This window comes from Terrapene carolina, unplaced genomic scaffold (assembly GCF_002925995.2).
Source record: "Terrapene carolina triunguis isolate 2854851 unplaced genomic scaffold, T_m_triunguis-2.0 Scaffold419, whole genome shotgun sequence".
Lineage (NCBI taxonomy): Eukaryota > Metazoa > Chordata > Testudines > Emydidae > Terrapene > Terrapene triunguis.
The window spans coordinates 116,057-135,130 of record NW_020664770.1 but is presented as its reverse complement, the minus strand read 5'-3'; the positions used below and the strand labels follow the sequence as shown (position 1 = coordinate 135,130).

At 51.1% G+C, this 19,074-nt stretch overlaps 1 pseudogene; it reads right to left on the bottom strand.

Moving 5' to 3' along the window:
- Window positions 1-321: 321 nt before the first annotated feature.
- The window catches only part of LOC112119151, a 69,485-nt pseudogene continuing 50,732 nt past the window's right edge, over window positions 322-19,074 (bottom strand).

Below are 19,074 nucleotides of genomic sequence, written 5' to 3'. Positions count from 1 at the left end.
CCTCTATGCCCCTGCCTGCCCTGCTCCTCCTCGCCCTGCAGCCTCTGCACCACCCCGCCTGCTCTGCACCCCCGCTCACCCGTCAGCCTCTGCCTGGCGGGGGCTTCAGACACTCAGCGGCGACCGGGGCGGCGCGGGTCCCTGTAGCCCCGGGACACGCCGCCTCCGAGCACGTTCCCTGGCCTGTTGTCCCTGGAAGCAGCTCCCGTGGTGCCGGGTTCCGAGCCGCGCGGGGCAACGGGGCCACAGGAAGGGTTCGCCAGTGGCCGGGGGATCCCCGCCCGCGAGGAAAGCCCGAGCCCCCCCCCCCCCCCGCCCGAGCTCGCTGCAATGTAGCCGGGACGGCTGGGCTGCGCTGCGGACCCGGCGGATCGTGCTGGGGCCGGCAGACCCTGGCTTATGCCTCCCTATTTACCCAGACATGTCCGGCTTTTTGGAAATTCCCCCCGGACGGGGATTTGAGCACCAAAAAGCCGGACATGTCCGAGGAAATCCGGACGTATGGTAACTCTCGTTTAAATTTCCATCATCCCTACACAGGACCACGTAGCAAATGGGGAGCAGGGGGCAATGACTAGCTGGCCTGCCAGGTTTTTTTGTCTCCCTCGGTGACTGGGGGCGGGCCAGGCCAGTTGACATGCTCTGAGACATCTGGAAATGCCTTTTGAGGGACTAGGTTTGTTACCCCTCCAGGATTGTCCTGGAATCTCCAGGAATTAAAGATTAATCTTTAATTAAAGATTATGTCATGCGATGAAACCTCCAGGAATACATCCCACCAAAACTGGCAACCCTACCGTGAGACACAGGGAATCCCAGGGCAGCTGCGCCAAGGGTCATTTATACTGCATCTGAGTGTCACGTTTATATTGTTCCCCCACTGTTAGCCTCCATGTATCACATTTCTACTGTTCCCGCACCCCATTAGCCTCCATGTGTCACTTTTATACTGCTCCCCCACCTCATTAGCCACCAAGTAACACATCTATACCGTCCCTCTATCCGGTTAGCCTCTGAGCCTCACATTTATACTGTTCCCCGCCACACACGCTCTTGTTAGCCTCCGACTGTCATGTTTATCCTAACCCTCTTTGGCTCCCTCCACCCTGCAGCCCAGTCCGTGCATCCCCTCAGGGTTCCTCCTCCCCATGGCTCCGCTGGTGTTTGATGAGGTTGGCCCGGCGGGTGAATCCTTTCCTGCACCGGGAGCACTTATAGGGTTTGCCACCCATGTGGGTCCGCTGGTGGATGATGAGGTCGAGAGTGAGGCCGAAGGCCTTCCCGCACTCGCTACACTTGTAGGGCCGCTTGCCCAGGTGGCTGCGCTGGTGCTTGGTGAGATGCGAGCTCTGGCTGAAGGATTCCCCGCACTCGGGGCATTTGAAAGGCTTTTCTCCGGTGTGGATGCGCCGGTGCCGCTCCAGGTGGGAGACCCAGGCGAAGCCTTTCCCGCAGTCGCCGCACTTGTAGCTCTTCTCCGCCGCATGGCCCTGCTGGTGGGCCAGGAAGGCGGCGTTGTCCCCGAAGCGCTTGCCGCAGTCCCCACACTTGTAAGGCCGGTCGGGGGAGTGGGTCTTGCGGTGCTGGAGCAGGTGGGCCTTCTGGGCGAAGCGCTCCCCGCAGCTGGTGCAGGGGAAGGGGCGCTCGCCCGTGTGGACCCGCCGGTGCCGCTCCAGGTGAGAGGCCCAGACGAAGCCTTTGCCGCAGTCACCGCAGCGGTGGGCCCTCTCCCGCCGGTGGGAGCGCTGGTGCCGGGCCAGGGCCGGGCCGGCCCGGAAGCACTTCCCGCAGTCGCCGCAGCGCAGGGGTTTCTTTCCCAGGTGGGTCCGCTTGTGGCGGGCTAGGTCCGAGCTCTGACAGAAACTTTTCCCACAGTGCGGGCAGCGGTAGGGGCGCTCCCCCGTGTGGCTGCGCCGGTGCTTTGCCAGATGGGAGCTCTGGCTGAAGGATTCTCCGCACTCGGGGCATTTGAAGGGCTTTTCACCAGTGTGGATGCGCCGGTGCCGCTCTAGGTGGGAGGCCCAGATGAAGCCCTTGCCGCAGTGGCTGCACTTGTGGGGTTTGTCTGCCGCGTGGCCCTGCTGGTGGGCGGCCAGCTCGTCAGGCCGGGCAAAGCGCTTCCCACAGTCGCCGCACTTGTGGGGCCGGTCGCTGGTGTGGGTGCGGCGATGCTGCAGCAGGTGGGAGCTCTGGCTGTAGCTTTCCCCACACTCGGGGCAGCGGAAGGGGCGCTCGCCGGTGTGGATGCGCCGGTGCCGCTCCAGGTGCGAGGCCCAGATGAAGCTCTTGCCGCAGTCCTGGCAGCGGAAGGGTTTGGCGCGCTCCTTGGCCGGCTTGCCCTTCCGCTGCCGGCCCCCAGCCGCCCCACACTCGAAACTCTTCCTGCAGTCGCCACAGCGAGTCTGGGCCACAGTGCCCTTCGGCTTCCTCAGGCCTGGGCCGCGCTGCGTGGCTTTGTCATGCTTCTTCCCTGGCTGGGCTTTCTTTTGTTCATCGGAGTCGGCAGGGCTCTTTTCCCACTCAGGGTTCTGAGACGTGCGTGGTTCCAGCTCCTCTGAGCCTTCCTCCTCCTCTTCCTCCTCGTCAGCATCCTCCTCCTCGTTGTCGCTCACCAAACCATCAGCTGCTGGGATAAAGGGAGAGAGAGTCCAAGCATGAGTCACCCCCTGCACAGGGGCGTGGGGGGGGGAAAGGAACCCGGATTTCCCCAAAGAAGAGAGAGGAAGGGGTTTATTCTGCCTTCACATCCCATCTGAAGACTCCGGGGAAGGGAGCTGCTGCCAGGTACAAGCCAGGACGGTTGGGGAACCATGACTGACGTCTGCCACAAATACACATCTGGAGTTAGTTGAAAAGCGACAATTATGATTCGTTGGAATTTTTTTTAGGTGGTTTTTAATTTTATTTCATTTCCTACCCCAAAAATGTCACTGTAAGAACCTGAAGTCAGAAAAGTCACAGAATTTAAAGCTAAAAAGGGACCCACTGGGACATCTAGTCTGAAATCCCTTTCTCTCAATTTTCAGTTTTCGAAAAACCATCTGCAGTTTAAAACTTTGAGCTGTCTCTAAAAATGTTCAGTTTTCATAAATCAACCAACCAACCAATAATTTTATTGCAAAATCTTTTTTTTTTTTTTTTTTTTAAAGAAAAGCAGATTATTTTGATTTTCTAGTTTTGGGTTGAAAAAGTGGAAATTCTGACCAAAATGAAGATTTCCTGCAAAAATGTTTGTTTTGGTGAAAACACTCCTTTTTTTGGTCCTCCCTCTTAAAAAAAAGAAAAAGTTTTAATGAGCAAATTCCAACCAGCTATAGCCACAACACCTGCTGCGGACTACAAACCTGACCCGGGTGGGAGGAGGCAGAAGCCGGGAGCTCACGGGAATTCCAGCGGCTGTGTCGTTTGTGCCCCATTCACCGAGGTGGATGGGCCGGGGGAGTCTGATTCACCCGGTTGCTCACCTGTGTGGGCTCCTCGGGGGCTCTCCCGTCCCTGGAAATCCCGGGCGGACGGCTCCTCCCCTCGTTCCATCCAGGAGATCAGGTCGGGTTTAGAAATCGGAAATAGTGCTCGTGGGGGAAAAACAGGTGATATCAGGGTTCATTAGGTGTCTCTACTCCAGCTCCTTGCTCTCTGATTCTGCCTCTCTGGCTGCCCCCTTGTCCTGGGGGTCTCTTTTGTTCCCCAGCTCTTTGCTGGCTCAGCTGTTCAACAGCTGAATCCCTCTCTCCTGGCCTGGTCTCTGTGATGTGTTCTCCTCTCTCTTTCCGATCCAGGCCTCATCTCATTTCCCTGTCCCCCAGTTCATCCTCCTGCCCCTGCTGCTCACAACTTCCCTAACTCCTCTGGTCTCTTTCTCCCCTTATCTCTACTGACTCCAAGCTCACAGCCTTCAAGTCTGTGCCTTCTTCTTTTACACTCGCTTACTGTCGTTCCTCTCTGTCCATCTCCTCCAAACCTCCTGTCCTCTGGCCCATCCTCTGGTCTTTATAGCCTGCCCAGCCCTAGAAGATGACCATAGATGTTGCTGTTCTGTCCACTCTGCGGCCTTGACTGCACCAGAGAAATTAACCGTGCTAAGAGCTGTTTCAACCTCCCCGCACGCTTGTAGCACGCCCTGGGTCCGCTTGCAAACGTGCTGCGCACAGTTATGACCCGGGCTATGCGAGTAAGGACTTTCCAGGGCTGAAGTCTGACCTGCATTAGTCTTCTTAGCGTATGTGCGACATGCCTCAGGGGGCATGTGACCAGGGTTCATCACCGAATTGGGCCCATTGGTTGGATCATTAGCTTCCCCGGGCCGGGTACTGACGGGGAGGGCGACGTGAACGCTGATCCACACCCCACCACGGTGTTAGTGCCGCGGTGAAGGTAAGCTAGCCAGAACTGCCCGACAAGTCCTGCGGCTGAACCACAGCCAGTCCTGTGGACACTGCGCTGGGCTGGCAGTCGGGATGCCCAGATTCTATTCCTGGGTGACCTCGGGCGAGTCACTGCCTCTGTTTTCCCTCCCTCCCTTTATCTGTTTGAGGTACAAGCTCTTCAGAGCTGGCATCCCCATCGGCTAGGTTTGAGGGTGGGGCAAAGTACAACAGAACCCCAATCTCGGTTGGGGTCACTCGAAGCTGCCGTAGCAAAACTCACAGCAGCGTCAGTGGACTCTCCAGCTATCGGAGAGGCTACCCAGAGGGCACTGCCGTTTGGGAGGTGAATGCAGGACAAACCTGCAGTGGTTCAGTAAGCCAGGCCAGCACTGAGCCCCTTGGGATTACAGCTGTTCAGCTCGAATGGCTTCATTCTCTGGTGTAGACCAAAGGCCTTGACTGTGTCATCCCGCTCTGCGCTAGGCCGAGCCATCCTCCCCTTCTGTCCTCTGATTCTGCGGACACCTTCCTTCCCCCGGCCTAGAGCGTGTAGACTATCAATAAAAAAAGCAGATTTTGCACTAAATCTATAAATGACACAGATTTCAGTTTGCTGTTGTTCGCAGGGCTGTATTACGGACCGTTCACAGCAGCCGAGGAGCGGCAATGTGGTCAGTAAGGAGACCCAGGTTTAATTCCTGGTTCTTCCACTCATTTTACCCCGGGCCTCCTCTGTAAAAAAAAAAAAAAAAAAAAAAAAAAGAGCTAATGATGCTCTCCTGCAAATGCTGGGAGAGCCAACCCAGAGCTGTTTGTGGTGGGAGGGGGGGTCCAAGCACCTACAACCAATGTTAGTATGTCTGGGACCATCCAAGGTGCCTGAATTCTCATGCATTAGCCTGGGCAGTTTGGGGCCCTGACAGACGCCATCCAGCCAGTTCCTCCTGGTTACTGAACCGGGAAACTGACAGTATCCCTACTTCACCTCAGATCTTCAGTTCGCCTCCTCAGTTTCTTCGGTTTCCTCCTTTCAAACCGCATCGCCTCCTGCCTGCCAGCCCTTCTTATCCCCTGCCAAAATCTCTTTCCTCTGGCGCCTCCCCTTTCAGGCAGGCCTTTGTTCTCCTCCATTCTAGATGATTTCTCCATCTCTCCTCTCCCTCCATCCCTCTCCAGCCCAGCTCCTAAATACCTTTGAGGTTCTGGGCTTCTGGGCTCTGCTTCCATCCAGCCCAACTTCCCCCTCTCCACTAGCCGAGCTAGCAACCAGCTCCTGGCCTGATCTATCCCCCAAACACATCCTCATTGCACTCTCCACTGCCACAGCCCTGACCTCATTTCCCCCAGGCCGTCCCTCCGCGTCCTCCTCCCACCGCACTCTTGGATCTGCCAGCTCCGCCTCTGGACTTGTGGCCTCTGTCCTCAGCCCCCTCCTTGCTCCACGGTTTCGGTCGTCGTCCGGTCCCCTCTGCCTCTCCCCGGTATCCCCTTGCCCTGGCGTCAGACCCTTCCTGCCACAGACTCCAGCTCCCACGGAGAGAGTGGGTTGAAAAATGAACAAATAAATCAATATTCAGGCAACAGATTGCAAAGTTGTTTTCATCTCAGTGTCCCACATTTTTTTTAACTCAATTTCCCCCCCAAAATTCCATTTCTTGGGAAACAAAAAAACACTGTTGATAATGGCTTTGATACAAATTTCGGGAAAACAAGTATCCAAAAAAAGTGGCTTCTTTTGCCCCCCCCCCCCCCCCCCAAAAAAAAAATTTTAAAATTTTTTGGGGGAAAAAATCTTTTGGGGGGGGGGGAGGCGGAAGCCGACTCTTCCTAAGAAAAACCATCTGGTTTGAGAACTGTGGACCACCTCGAGCCCTGCGTCCTTTCCACTTATACAGCCCCTGGCTACTTCCTGCCGCTTCTTAATCCTACGACAGCTCCTCAGTCTGCCCTTCGCTATCAGCAAAGCACAGTGCTCTGTGGCAACTTGCTTAGGATTCATGAAACGTTTAATACTCAATCAGCACCAAGGATTCCTGTGGGGCTTTCTAGCCACACCGGCATGATACCTGCTTCCTCACATCTGGCTTCCTAGGCTGCAGCTCCCTGCCTTTCTTCTCCTCCCGGTCCCGTCTTCATGGAGAGGGGAAAGGAGGGGGGGGCAGGAAGGAGTGGATTTAAGTTGGAGAGAAGAGAAGGGAGAAATGAAAAGAGTTCCTCACCCAGGGACATCAGGGTCTCATAGCTTTCCTGCATGACGTCCCGGTACAGGGCTCTCTGCCGCGGATCCAGCATCACCCAGGGCTCCATGGTGAAACAGTCGCCTCCTCTAACGTCACCAGCGGCTGTAACGACAAACGCCCCCTGCTCAGTACCTGCTGCCCATCTCCCATATGTTGCACCTGTCACTGAGTGGCTGGCTCCTTGGAAAAGAAGTGGGTCCAGCACCCCTATACCTCGGGTGGCCAGACCTCCTGATAGCAGGGGCTTTGTCTTATATACACCCCGCTCCCAATTTTTCATTCTTGCTACCTGGTCACCCTAGCAGCACAGGTGTGTCCCACTGGGGCTAATCCATGGAGACCTGGGAGCAGGAGGTCGGCTCCCAGTGAAGGGCTCCCAAGGAAGATCCTTGCTGAGGTGCAGGGGGGAAGCTGCAGAGAATTAGAAAGGTTTGCTGGGGAGAAAGATTCAGGAAAGGGGCAGGCAAGAGACAGCTGAGAAGAGACTGAAAGAGGCAGCAGGGGCAGGTGAGAGATGCCTGAGCAGGGTATGAGGTGTGTCGTTCAACTGTGTCGAAGGAGCTGTGTGTACCGGGGGACAGGGGGAATGGACTGTGTTAGGGGCAATTTTGTACCGTGTGGGATAATAAAGGGTAGGGGTAATATTGGACACAGAAGAACGTGCTGTGGAGCCTGAGAAGGGGAACCAGAAGGTGGGGTGCCTGCAGGGCCATGCCATGAGGGGGTGTTTGGAGACAGTAACACCACGACAACGCCCCTCAGAGAACAGACCTGGCTTCATGCAGGTATACCAGGGGATGAGTCTGCCACTCGGGCCTAGACGGTGGCTCTTTGTCCCTGCTCATTGCAGACCCACCTCCCACACAAATCAGCCAACAACACGCCGCCTCACCCTGCACTTTCCTCTCTTTGGCCAACCCAGCTCTGTAGCGGCTGATCAGTCCCGTGTTTGGGACCCACAGGGCTGGTCTACACTGAAAACTTACATCGGTCTAACTATGTTGGTCAGGGGTGTGAAAAATCCACACCCTTGAGAGATGTAGTGAAGCCAAGCTAACCTAACCTAGACAGCGCTCAGTCGATGGATGTGGATTAGCTACAGTGACGGGAGAACCCCTCCCATCATGTAGTGAGCGTCTACACAGAAGCCCTACAGCAGTGGAGCTGCAGCGGTGTCACTGTAGTGTTTAAGTGTGGACGGACCCTGAGAGCTCCCTGCCATACAGAGGAAAGGGCTGAGTTCCAGGTATTCCAGGGTTTGTTCCATTGACAGGTGAATTCTACACTCTCCCCAACAGGCCTGTTCCCAAAACTCAGACCCGGAGTCACACAAGTCACAACAGACTTGTCATGTCCCTCCCTTCCTTCCCCTGCTGCATTTGCTGTCCCTTTCCTCCTCCAGCAGCTCACTAAAAATACCCTCACTGAGCTGAACAGAACTTGCTCCATGCCCCAGGCAGGTTGGGATGATCTGGAGAGAAAAGGGCCTGTTATGCTGCAGCCGGTGACTGGGGAAGTTCTAGAAGGTGCTTTAGTCCACTTCACCCCCTAGGCTTTTTCCTTGCAGACAGACACTAGGCTCTGCCATGGGTGCTGGGGATGCTTGGTTTGAAGTCATTTCCATCATTTACAGGGTTTACAGTTTTGTTTACTGGCTTTCAGCACCCCCACTATAAAAATTGTTCCAGCACCTATGGCTCTGCCTTGCTGGGAAAACGCTGAGGGCTTGTCTACAACGACAGGTTATGTCGGTGTAATTATGTCGCTCGGGGGGTGAATAAGCCACGCCCCTTGAACGATGTAAATTACACTGACCTACGTGCCAGTGTGGACAGCGCTATGTGGGTGGCAGAGCTTTGCCCACCGGCTTAGCTACCGCCTCTTGCGGAGATGGTTTTATTATGCTGACAGGACAGCTCGCTCCCGTCAGCTTAGAGCATCTTCACCAGATGCCCTATGCAGCTGCGCCGCTGCAGCGCTTCTAGTGTAGATGAGCCCCGTGTCACTTTAGCAGACCCGGCCCCTCCCACCAGGACTAAAGCCATCCAAACATTTTTAAACCCTGCCAGGAATAGAGTCTCGGACTCACGTGCGGAACCCAAGAAGCTGCCTGTTTTGGGGGATTCCCCTTGGGCACAGGCAGAGCAGCGCGGGGACCAGGCAGAACTGACTTTTCCTCTCTCTCTGCTCCTCACCTTGTTCATGGGAAAGTGAATCTGCCCAGGGACGCTGCAGTAAATGGGTCTGGGCAGGTTTGGCTCCCAGGGCTTCCCAGTGTGACACTTTCATGACTGGCAGTTCGGTCCTGCCCTGCTCCCAGCAAAGATCCCTGCTCCCTGGCAGAAACGGGGGGGGGGGAGTGTATGGTGCTGGGTTAGGCAGCTGGGAGGGCTCTCTGCTCCCTCTGAACCCCAGCAGCAGCCTGCGGGAGGGTGATAACAAGCAGGGGGCTGAATAGAAGGGTCTATAGCCTGCCCATGGGGACAGAAGGAGGGGTAGGGACTGAAAGGGAACAGGACAGAATTGGGGAGGCTGGTGAGGAGAGGGGTAAAATGAGGGGGGCTGCCCCAGCTTCCCTACAACCCTCCCCAGATTCCTACAAGGCCAACCCCAGCCTGCCTCAGGATCCCCCTACACCCACAACAACCTGCTGCCCGTTACCAAGGGCTCACCCCATGTTACCTGCAGTGCTACGGGCTGTCCCCACCACCTCTCCTCCCAGACATGGTCCTCCAAAATCCCCCTCCCCTCCCCGGTGGCCTCTGACTCCCTGCAATACCCTGGTCCCCAGAGGTGCTCTGGGTTCATCCCCACCCCCTTTGTTTGGGGAGATGTGGGGAACCCCCAGCAAGCCCTGTTTCCAGGCCTGGGGGAACCCCCCAAAGGGGAATGCTCTAACCATGCGTCACTGGCAAGATTCGTCACCCAGAGAGTGGGCACAAAACTGGGCCCCTTGGGAGCCCATAATAACGTCCCACCCCACTGATTGCTCCTGCCAGTCTCTCCCCCTGTGTCCCTCCCGCCCCCTCCCCTCGGGCTGGGAGACTCGGTCCCTGGCCCGGCCCGGGGCGTTCGCTCTCCCGGAGCTGGCTCGGCTCCTGCAGGCGCTCAGGGGGGCAGAGCCTGGGGGGGTCAGGGAGGGCAGCAGCTCTGGGACTCGCAGACCCCCGCCCCCCCCCCCGGGAGCAGAGCTGGGACTCGCAGACCCCCGCCCCGCCCGGGAGCAGAGCTGGGGCGAGGAGGGGCCGGTGGTGCAGAGTCACTTTCCTGCCTGGCCCCAGCCCTTTCCCCCGGGTCTCTCCCCTCACCTGCAGGCTCCGGCTCAGGGGCTGGGGTCGGCAGAGCCCGGGGCTGCCCCAGGGGCTGGTTCCAGCCCCCGCAGAAAGTCCCCCCGACTGGGCACAGAGCGGGGTTAACGCAGGTTTCCGACCCACCGCAGCAGCGGCTCAGTCTGAGATCTCGGGTCACAATAGAGCTGGCGCCCGCCGCCACTACCAGTCACCCCGTCTCGCTCCGGAAACCAAACCCCGGTATCCGGGCCGGAGGAAACACAGAGCGCAGCCAGAGCCCTCTAGAGGCAGCCGAGACAGACTCCGCTTTCCCCGGCCCCTCCGCTCCCTGGCAGAACCTAGTGCTCGTTCCAGATGTGTCTCTAGCTGCAGCCCACAGCACCATGGTATCCCAATATCAGACAAGCTTCCATCTAGCCTCGGCATCCTCCTCCCAGCACTGCTGGGACGCAGGGTAGCTCCATGGGAAACTGAGGCACAAACAGTCTAAATGACCTATGATAAAAACGTAAGAAGGGCCATACTGGGTCAGACTAATGGCCCATCTAGCCCAGTATCCTGTCTTCTGACAGCGGCCAATGCCAGGTGCCCTAGAGGGAATGAACAGCACAGGCAATCATCAAGTGATCCATCCCCTGTTGCCCATTCCCAGCTTCTGGCAAACAGAGGCTTGGGACACCTGATCATCCTGGCTAATAGCCTTTGATGGACCTATCCTCCATGAACTTATCTAGTTCTTTTTTGAACCCTGTTATAGTCTTGGCCTTCACAACATCCTCCAGCAAAGAGTTCCACAGGTTGACTGTGTGTTGTATGAAGAAATACTTCCTTTTGTTTGTTTTAAACCTGCTGCCTAGTAATTTCATTTGGTGACCCCTAGTTCTTGTGTTATGAGAAGGAGTAAATAACACTTCCTTCTTTACTTTCTCCACACACAATTTTATAGACCTCTATCATATGCACCCATAGTTGTCTCTTTTCCAAGATGAAAAGTCCCAGTCTGATTAATCTCCCCTCCTATGGAAGCTGTTTCATACCCCTAATAATATTTGTTGCCCTTTTCTGAACCTTTTCCAATTCCAATGATGAGCAAGACAAGGTGGGGTGAGATAATATCTGTTATTGGGCTAACTTCTGTTGGTGAGAGACAAGCTTTGGAGCTTAGATTCATAGATTCTAGGACTGGAAGGGACCTCGAGAGGTCATCGAGTCCGGTCCCCTGCCCTCATGGCAGGACCAAATACTGTCTAGACCATCCCTGGTAGACATTTATCTAACCTACTCTTAAATATCTCCAGAGATGGAGATTCCACAACCTCCCTAGGCAATTTATTCCAGTGTTTAATCACCCTGACAGTTAGGAACTTTTTCCTAATGTCCAACTTAAACCTCCCTTGCTGCAGTTTAAGCCCGTTGCTTCTTGTTCTATCCTTAGAGGCTTAGGTGAACAAGTTTTCTCCCTCCTCCTTAGGACACCCTTTCAGATACCTGAAAACTGCTATCATGTCCCCTCTCAGTCTTCTCTTTTCCAAACTAAACAAACCCAATTCTTTCAGCCTTCCTTCATAGGTCATGTTCTCAAGACCTTTACTCATTCTTGTTGCTCTTCTCTGGACCCTCTCCAATTTCTCCACATCTTTCTTGAAATGCGGTGCCCAGAACTGGACACAATACTCCAGTTGAGGCCTAACCAGCGCAGAGTAGAGTAGAAGAATGACTTCTCGTGTCTTGCTCACAACACACCTGTTAATGCATCCCAGAATCATGTTTGCTTTTTTTGCAACAGCATCACACTGTTGACTCATGTTTAGCTTGTGGTCCACTATAACCCCGCGATCCCTTTCTCCTGTACTCCTTCCTAGACAATCTCTTCCTATTCTGTATGTGTGAAACTGATTTTTCCTTCCTAAGTGGAGCACTTTGCATTTGTCTTTGTTAAACTTCATCCTGTTTACCTCAGACCATTTCTCCAATTTGTCCAGATCATTTTGAATTATGACCCTGTCCTCCAAAGCAGTTGCAATCCCTCCCAGTTTGGTATCATCTGCAAACTTAATAAGGGTACTTTCTATGCCAATATCTAAGTCGTTGATGAAGATATTGAACAGAGCTGGTCCCAGAACAGACCCCTGCGGAACCCCACTTGTTATACCTTTCCAGCAGGATTGGGAACCATTAATAACTACTGAGTACGGTTATCCAGCCAGTTATGCACCCACCTTATAGTAGCCCCATCTAAATTGTATTTGCCTAGGCTATGTTTACATTGGCATTTTTGTGGCTAAAACTTTTGTTGCTCCGGGGTGTGGAAAAAAACAACTCTGAACAACAAAAATTTTAGCGACAAAAAGCGTTGGTGTGGACAGCGCATCGTCGTCAGGAGCTGTGCTCCCGCTGACAAAGCTATCCCTGCTCCTTAAGGGTGGTTTAATTATGCCCACAGGAGAACTCGACACGGGAGACCTTATAGCGGCACAGCGCCATTGTAAAGTCTGTAGTGTAGACATAAAGAGAATTGAACCTATATGACCTAAATTTAAGGCGGGCAACCCAAACCACTGAGCCATTCTTTCCTTCCTAACTAAATTAGGCTTTTAACAGTTTATTTAATATGTTTAGAATCTCCTTCCCAACCCTTTTGTGAGACAAAACATCTGAAAAGCCACAGCTGGATTATGCTCTTGTTTACTCCAACTGCTGTCCCACTGAAATAAATGTAAAGATTCAGGCAGTTGTTATCTTTTCAGAATAAACGGCGCCAGCCTCTTGTGGGGCTAATTCTCCTCTGTCTTGACCTTGTAGTCCTCTTTTTACACTTGGAACCCAAATCAGAATTCTCCACTCCCTCACCCACACCAGAGGCTTTTTCCCTTGTGTTGTCATTTACACCAGGGGTAGCACTTTAGAGATTGGCTTAAGCCATGAAGCATGAGGTTTACTATCCCTGACAGAATGTGTTGTTGTTCATTATAACAGTTCTGGATATTCTTGTTCGCCAAATAAATCCTGCTGTGTTCTTGTCCTCAACAACTTCCTGTAGCAATGAGTTCCGCAGGCTAATTCCAGGTGGCACAAAAAAGTATTTCCTTTTATTGGTTTTGAAATTTCCCACCTTTTCATTTCATTGCATGTCCCCTTTTCATTAGAATGGCTCTAGTTCTATCTAGCCCAGTATCCTGTTCTCTGAAAGTGGCCAAGGCAGGTGCTTCAGAGGGAATGAACAGAACAGGTAATCGTCAAGTGATCCCGCCTTCTTCTTTTGCTACAAGACAGGAAGAACAGAAATTCCTGCAGCACTACCTCATTTTCCACTTCTCAAAACTTCTCAAAACTCTACTTTGCTGCGATGTCAAAAAACAAACAAACCTCAACAATGTTTTGGTCTTTGTTGATGTGCAGAGACCGTTGTCTATCACGCTGACCAATATTGTCTCATTGTTTCCTTGTATTCCCATGCTTGTCCATACCCATAGGCGCTGACTCCATGAGTGCTCCAGGGCTGGAGCACCCATAGAAAAAAATTAATGGGTGCTTAGCAGCCAAGCTCCCCCCTTCCCTCCCAGTGTCTCCTGCCCACCAGCGGTCTGGCCGATCAACTCCTCCCCTTCCCTCCCAGTGCCTCCTGCCCCCCATGGATCAGCTATTCCAAGGTGTGCAGGAGGAGTTGGGAGGGAGGGGGAGGAGCAGGGAGGGGGCGCGCTCAGGGAAGGGTGCGGGAAGAGGCAGGGCGGGAGCAAAGCAGGGGCGGGAAGATGTGGGGTGGGGCATTGGGGGAAGGGGTGGAGTGGGGGCAGACTGGGGGCAGAGCTGGGGCAGGAAGAGGTGGGGTGAGCATGGGGCATTGGGGGAAGGAATGGAGTGGGGGCAGGGCTTGGCGCTGAGCGGGGGTTGAGCACCCCCCAGGACAATTGGAAGCCAGCGCCTGTGTTCATACACCTCTGTTGTCTCCTGTTTCATACTAAGTTTCTAAGACCCTTAGGGCAGAGACTGTCTTTTTGTTCTGTGGGTAATGTCCGGCAGTAAGGTGGGGCAAAAGGGAGTCCTGAACAGAGTTCATGCAAGAAGTCTGATCATGGTGAGATCCAATCCAAGGGGAAGGCACAGCAAGGGCAAGGCAGGGTCAGGTGAGGCCAGCACTAGCAAGGCAATGGCCTGTTGCACAGACAAGGCTAGAGGCAAAACAGGAAATTTATATAGAGTCACCAGGCAATCAGGGCCAAGACTATGTGGCCAGTCAGGAAGTGGGTCATAGAACCCTGGCAGCTGGCCCAACCAAGTCAGTGAGTTCCCAATCCCAGGCACTCCAACTCCGGCTCTTTGCAGCACACAATATTAAAACACTGTGTGATTTAATTATTAACCAATCTAAGTTATTAAGCAACCTGGATGCTTTTACTATGTAATTAACCAATTAAGTTAGCAACTTGCACTAAGTTATTATTTGCTTTGAGAAATATATATACATATATATATAGATATAAAACCACTGAGGTCTGAGTATCACTGGTGAAGCATCCCAGGGCTGCTTCCCGAAAACCCTGTGGGCCTGGATTCAAGATCAGCATTTAACAATGTGCTTGTACAGCAACTAGTACAAGGGGATCCTGGTCTATGAATATGGTACCTAGGTGTTAGGACAATTATGTCCCCTTATAGTCATCTACTTTCTAGAGTAAACAATCGCAATTTTCCCCCCAAAATCAATGGCATTAATTAATCAGGGAGTGAAATACTATTCACAGCAAGGGAATCAGAGTTTGGCCTATCCCTAAGGATGATAGCTTGGCTGTGGATAGTGCATTTTCCCTGGCAGATTAATTCCACAACAATTTCAAAGCCACTGGGAAAATATGCAAGTTGGATGTTTTTAAGCCATTATTAGATTGCTCAGCGCTCGTTTAATTTCATAGTCTGGTGATGTCTCAATCCCACTTATTTTAAAATTAAAAATCGGTGAGCCTGATTCCTGCTTGTAAACATCTTATGTTGTGGGGCAGAAGGAATCTCGCATTAGACACCAGGATGAGATCTGTCTGGGGGCAGATTATCCCACATCTGCTACAGCAAAGCTCTGACATCTTCTGGAACGTTGTCAGAGACAGGATACTGGGCTAGATGGACCTTGGCACAGACCCAGTCTGGCAATTCTTATGTTTCCCAACTACTATTCAATATGAATACGTGTAGCAGAATCTGCCCTATGTGTGCAGTGGACACAGAAATCACCCACTGATGAAAGAACTACCTACACGGCAGTATCTTTCTTTGCTCCAGTCACTGAAAACAATGAATAAATGGCACTGGGCCATCACAGACTGTATTCTTCACTTTTTACTTTTCTAATTACTATTATTTATTTGTATTACTGTAGTGCCTAGGAGCTCCTGTCAAGGACCAGGAGCCCTTTGTGCTAGGCGCTGTACAAACATGGAACAGGAGACAAGAGTATACAATCTCAGTTTAAGACAAGAGACAACAGATGGATACAGAAAGACAGACCCGGGAGTACATGGAAACAATGGTACAATGTTGGTCAGCGTGATCAGCAGTGTTCTTAGCGCTCCAGCAGCCTAACCACTATCAAGTTTCTTTGCCAGCGTCAGTAATGAAAAATTGTGTCCGGATCAAAGCAACCTATTCAATATTTTAGTTCTCCTCCTGCCTTTAAGATTGTCTGCTATATGAAACAATGTGAAAAGCACCTAGGACAAAAATACTGAAGTTTAAGCATGTGAGAAATCTCAATCAATGTTAATGAAACTACTCATGTGTTTAAGTATTTGGCTGTATTAGGGACTGACAGAGTTTATCACCATGAGGTCTAAGCACTGTGCATGGATTAAAGCAGTGGTCCCCAAACTTCTTCAGTCATGCCCCCACCTTACCTGGTCTGCGCCCCCCTCAGAGCCATGATCAGGAGCCGTGGCCAGGAGTAGAGCCGCAGTCGGGGCCAGGGCTGGAGCTGTGGCTGGGGCCGTGGTCAGGAATGGGACTGGAAGCTGGTGGCCAACACTGGAACTATGGCTGGGGTTGGGGCTGGAGGCAGAGTGGGGCTAAGTGGTGTTCCCTCCCTGCCCCCCATGGGGGCTGGTCTGGACCCTGTCGCACCCCCCCTCCCCCGAGTGTTCCTCTGTGCCATACCTCACCGTTTGGGGACCACTAGATTAAAGAAACAGCTGTCAGGCTGCCTGGATGAAGTGATCTATTTAGGTACGGGCTATACTCTGATTTAGTATTGGTAGAACATTTCAGTTAGGGAAGTGATTTTTTTTTTTTACAGAAATACTTATACAGGAGAACCTCAGAGTTATGAACACCAGAGTTATGAACTGACCAGTCAACCACACACCTCCTTTGGAACCGGAAGTACGCAATCAGGGAGCAGCAGAGACCAAAAAAAGCAAATACAGGACAGTACTGTGTTAAACATAAACTACTAAAATAAAAAGGGAAAGCAGCATTTTTCTTCTGCATAGTAAAGTTGCAAAGCTGTATTAAGTCAGTGTTCAATTGTAAACTTTTGACAGAACCATAACGTTTTGTTCAGAGTTATGAACATTTCAGAGCTACAAACAACCTGCATTCCTGAGGTGTTCGTAACTCTGAGGTTTTACTGTACTGGTAAAATCCCCTTCTCGTATGGAATAAGCTATCACAGCATAGGCACTTGTATATCGGTATTACTGCCTCCAGGCTAGGGAGGTTGTTCTGGTTTAACTACACCAGTATAGTTAAAGCAGTACAACTACCGGGTGTGTATACAAGGCTTAAGGCTTTGAATCATGTCCCCCTTCCTGTGAAGTATCTGGTATTGGCCACTGATGCAGATGGAAAGCGATAGACGAGGAGTCTGACCCAGTGTGGAAATTCCTGCACGATGCAATGCAATTTCTTTGCGCTCGCAGCAAAGGGGCGAAAGGAACAGGAAGTCACTTCGCACTCAATAAAGAGGAGCCATTCTGAAATCTCTCGCTCCCACCGCATGCGCTGCTTATTCCATTTATTTAAAAAATAAATAGATCGATCAAAGCTAATTCTCATAGTCAGTGAGACCTAAACACATGAATCTGTTCCTATAGGCCCCGCCACAGTAGTAGCTGAGTTTGTAAAAGCATGAGGATTTCGCTTCTGTACTTACAGGGGACGGATCTGTGAATCCAGGCCAAACTATACTTATATTTCAGTAGCGCCACCTGAGACCAAGGCCCCATTGCACCAGGCGCTGTAAAGACCGAGAGACATTCCCTGCCCTACACAGCTTACAATCTAAGTAGACAAAAGAACCAGGACCATCCCTGTTTTACAGATGGGAACTGAGACCCATAGAAACTAAATGCCAGATATTCAAAGAAGACTAAGGGAGCTGGGAACTGAGTTCCAGCTCTTCAAAGGTACAGGAGAACCTCAGAGTTACAAACACCAGAGTTCCAGACTGACCAGTCAACCGTACACCTCATTTGGAACCAGAAGTATGCAATCAAGCAGCAGTAGAGACAAAAAACAACAAAAAAGCAAATACAGTACAGTCCTGTGTTAAACGTAAACTACTACAAAAATGAAGGGAAAGTTTAAACAAAAAGATTTGACAAGATAAGGAAACTGTTTCTGTACTTGTTTCGTTTAAATTAAGATGGTTAAAAGCTGCATTTTCCTTCTGCATAGTAAAGTTTCAAAGCTGTATTAAGTCAATATTCAGTTGTAAACTTTTGAAAGAAACACCACAATGTTTTGTTCAGAGTTACGAACAACCTCCGTTCCTGAGGTGTTCCGAACTCTGAGGTTCTGTTGTACTTAGGTGCCTAATTACTATTGAAATCAATAGGCTTCAGTTCGCAGTGCAATTCAGCTTGCTGTCTCCCTTAGGGGACTTTGAGAACTCCCTGCCTAAAGTCCCACAAGAAGAATATGACAGAGTCGAAACATGAGCACAGATATCTTGGGACCCAGTCCAGTGCCCTAACCACTAGCTCAGTGATAATCAGACCTCAGAGGGTCAGGAGCCAAATTAGTGATCAGCATTACTCAAAAGAGCCACAGCAGCGTGAATCCATTGTTTCATTTATTATAGTACTATATATTCAGATTTAAATAGTATGACGGGGGGAATTATATATAATTCTCACAGTAAAATGATTGATCAAGCATTATTATTTTATCAACTACAGTTGTAGTGACAGAAGTCTTAACGTTATTTAAACCATGCTTATTGAGCCCTACAACCGCTCTTCATGAGCAAGGAAACACGTGATCATAGTAAAAGCATCCTGACTGGTTAATAACTTAGTGCAAGTTTAATAACTTAATTGGTTCATAACATAGTACAGTAGAACCTCAGAGTTACGAACACCAGAGTTACAGACTGACCAGTCAACCGTACACCACATTTGGAACCAGAAGTACGCAATCAGGCAGCAGTGGCGAAAAGACAAAAAAAATAAAATAAAAAAAAAGCAAATACAGTACAGTACTGTGTTAAATGTAAACTACTAAAAAAATAAAGGGAAAGCAGCATTTTTCTTCTGCATAGTGAAGTTTTAAAGCTGCCAAGTCAATGTTCAATGTAAACTTTTGAAAGAACAGCCATAACATTTTGTTCAGAGTTACAACCAACCTCTGTCCCTGAGGTGTTCGGAGCTCTGAAGTTCTACTGTAAAAGCATTCTGATTGGTTAATAACTTAGATTGGTTAATAATTAAATCACCCTGTGTTTTAATAGCACGTGCTGCAAAGAGTTGCCGGAAACACATTAAAGAGCCACTTGTGGCTTGTAAGCCCCAGTCTCAGGATCATCGTGCTAGCCCATCCTTCCTCTGGACTACATCTTCCAAAAATTACTCATCGACTTGCTTAATTGCAGCCCGGTTTCTCACAAATAGCCTGGAATGCAGGTTTTCAGGGAGAGCCAACCACGTGGCAAGTCGGAAGTGGAGGCAACAAACCATTCTTGAGTTAGAAACATTCAACTAAAAGTCGACATTTCTAATCAGGGTAGTTTATTTTAATGCTCTGGAATTCAAACAAGCCTTATAATGACAGGTTTCAGAGTAGCAGCCGTGTTAGTCTGTATCCGCAAAAAGAACAGGAGTACTTGTGGCACCTTAGAGACTAACAAATTTATTAGAGCATAAGCTTTCGTGGGCTACAACCCACTTCTTCGGATGCATATGCATCCGAAGA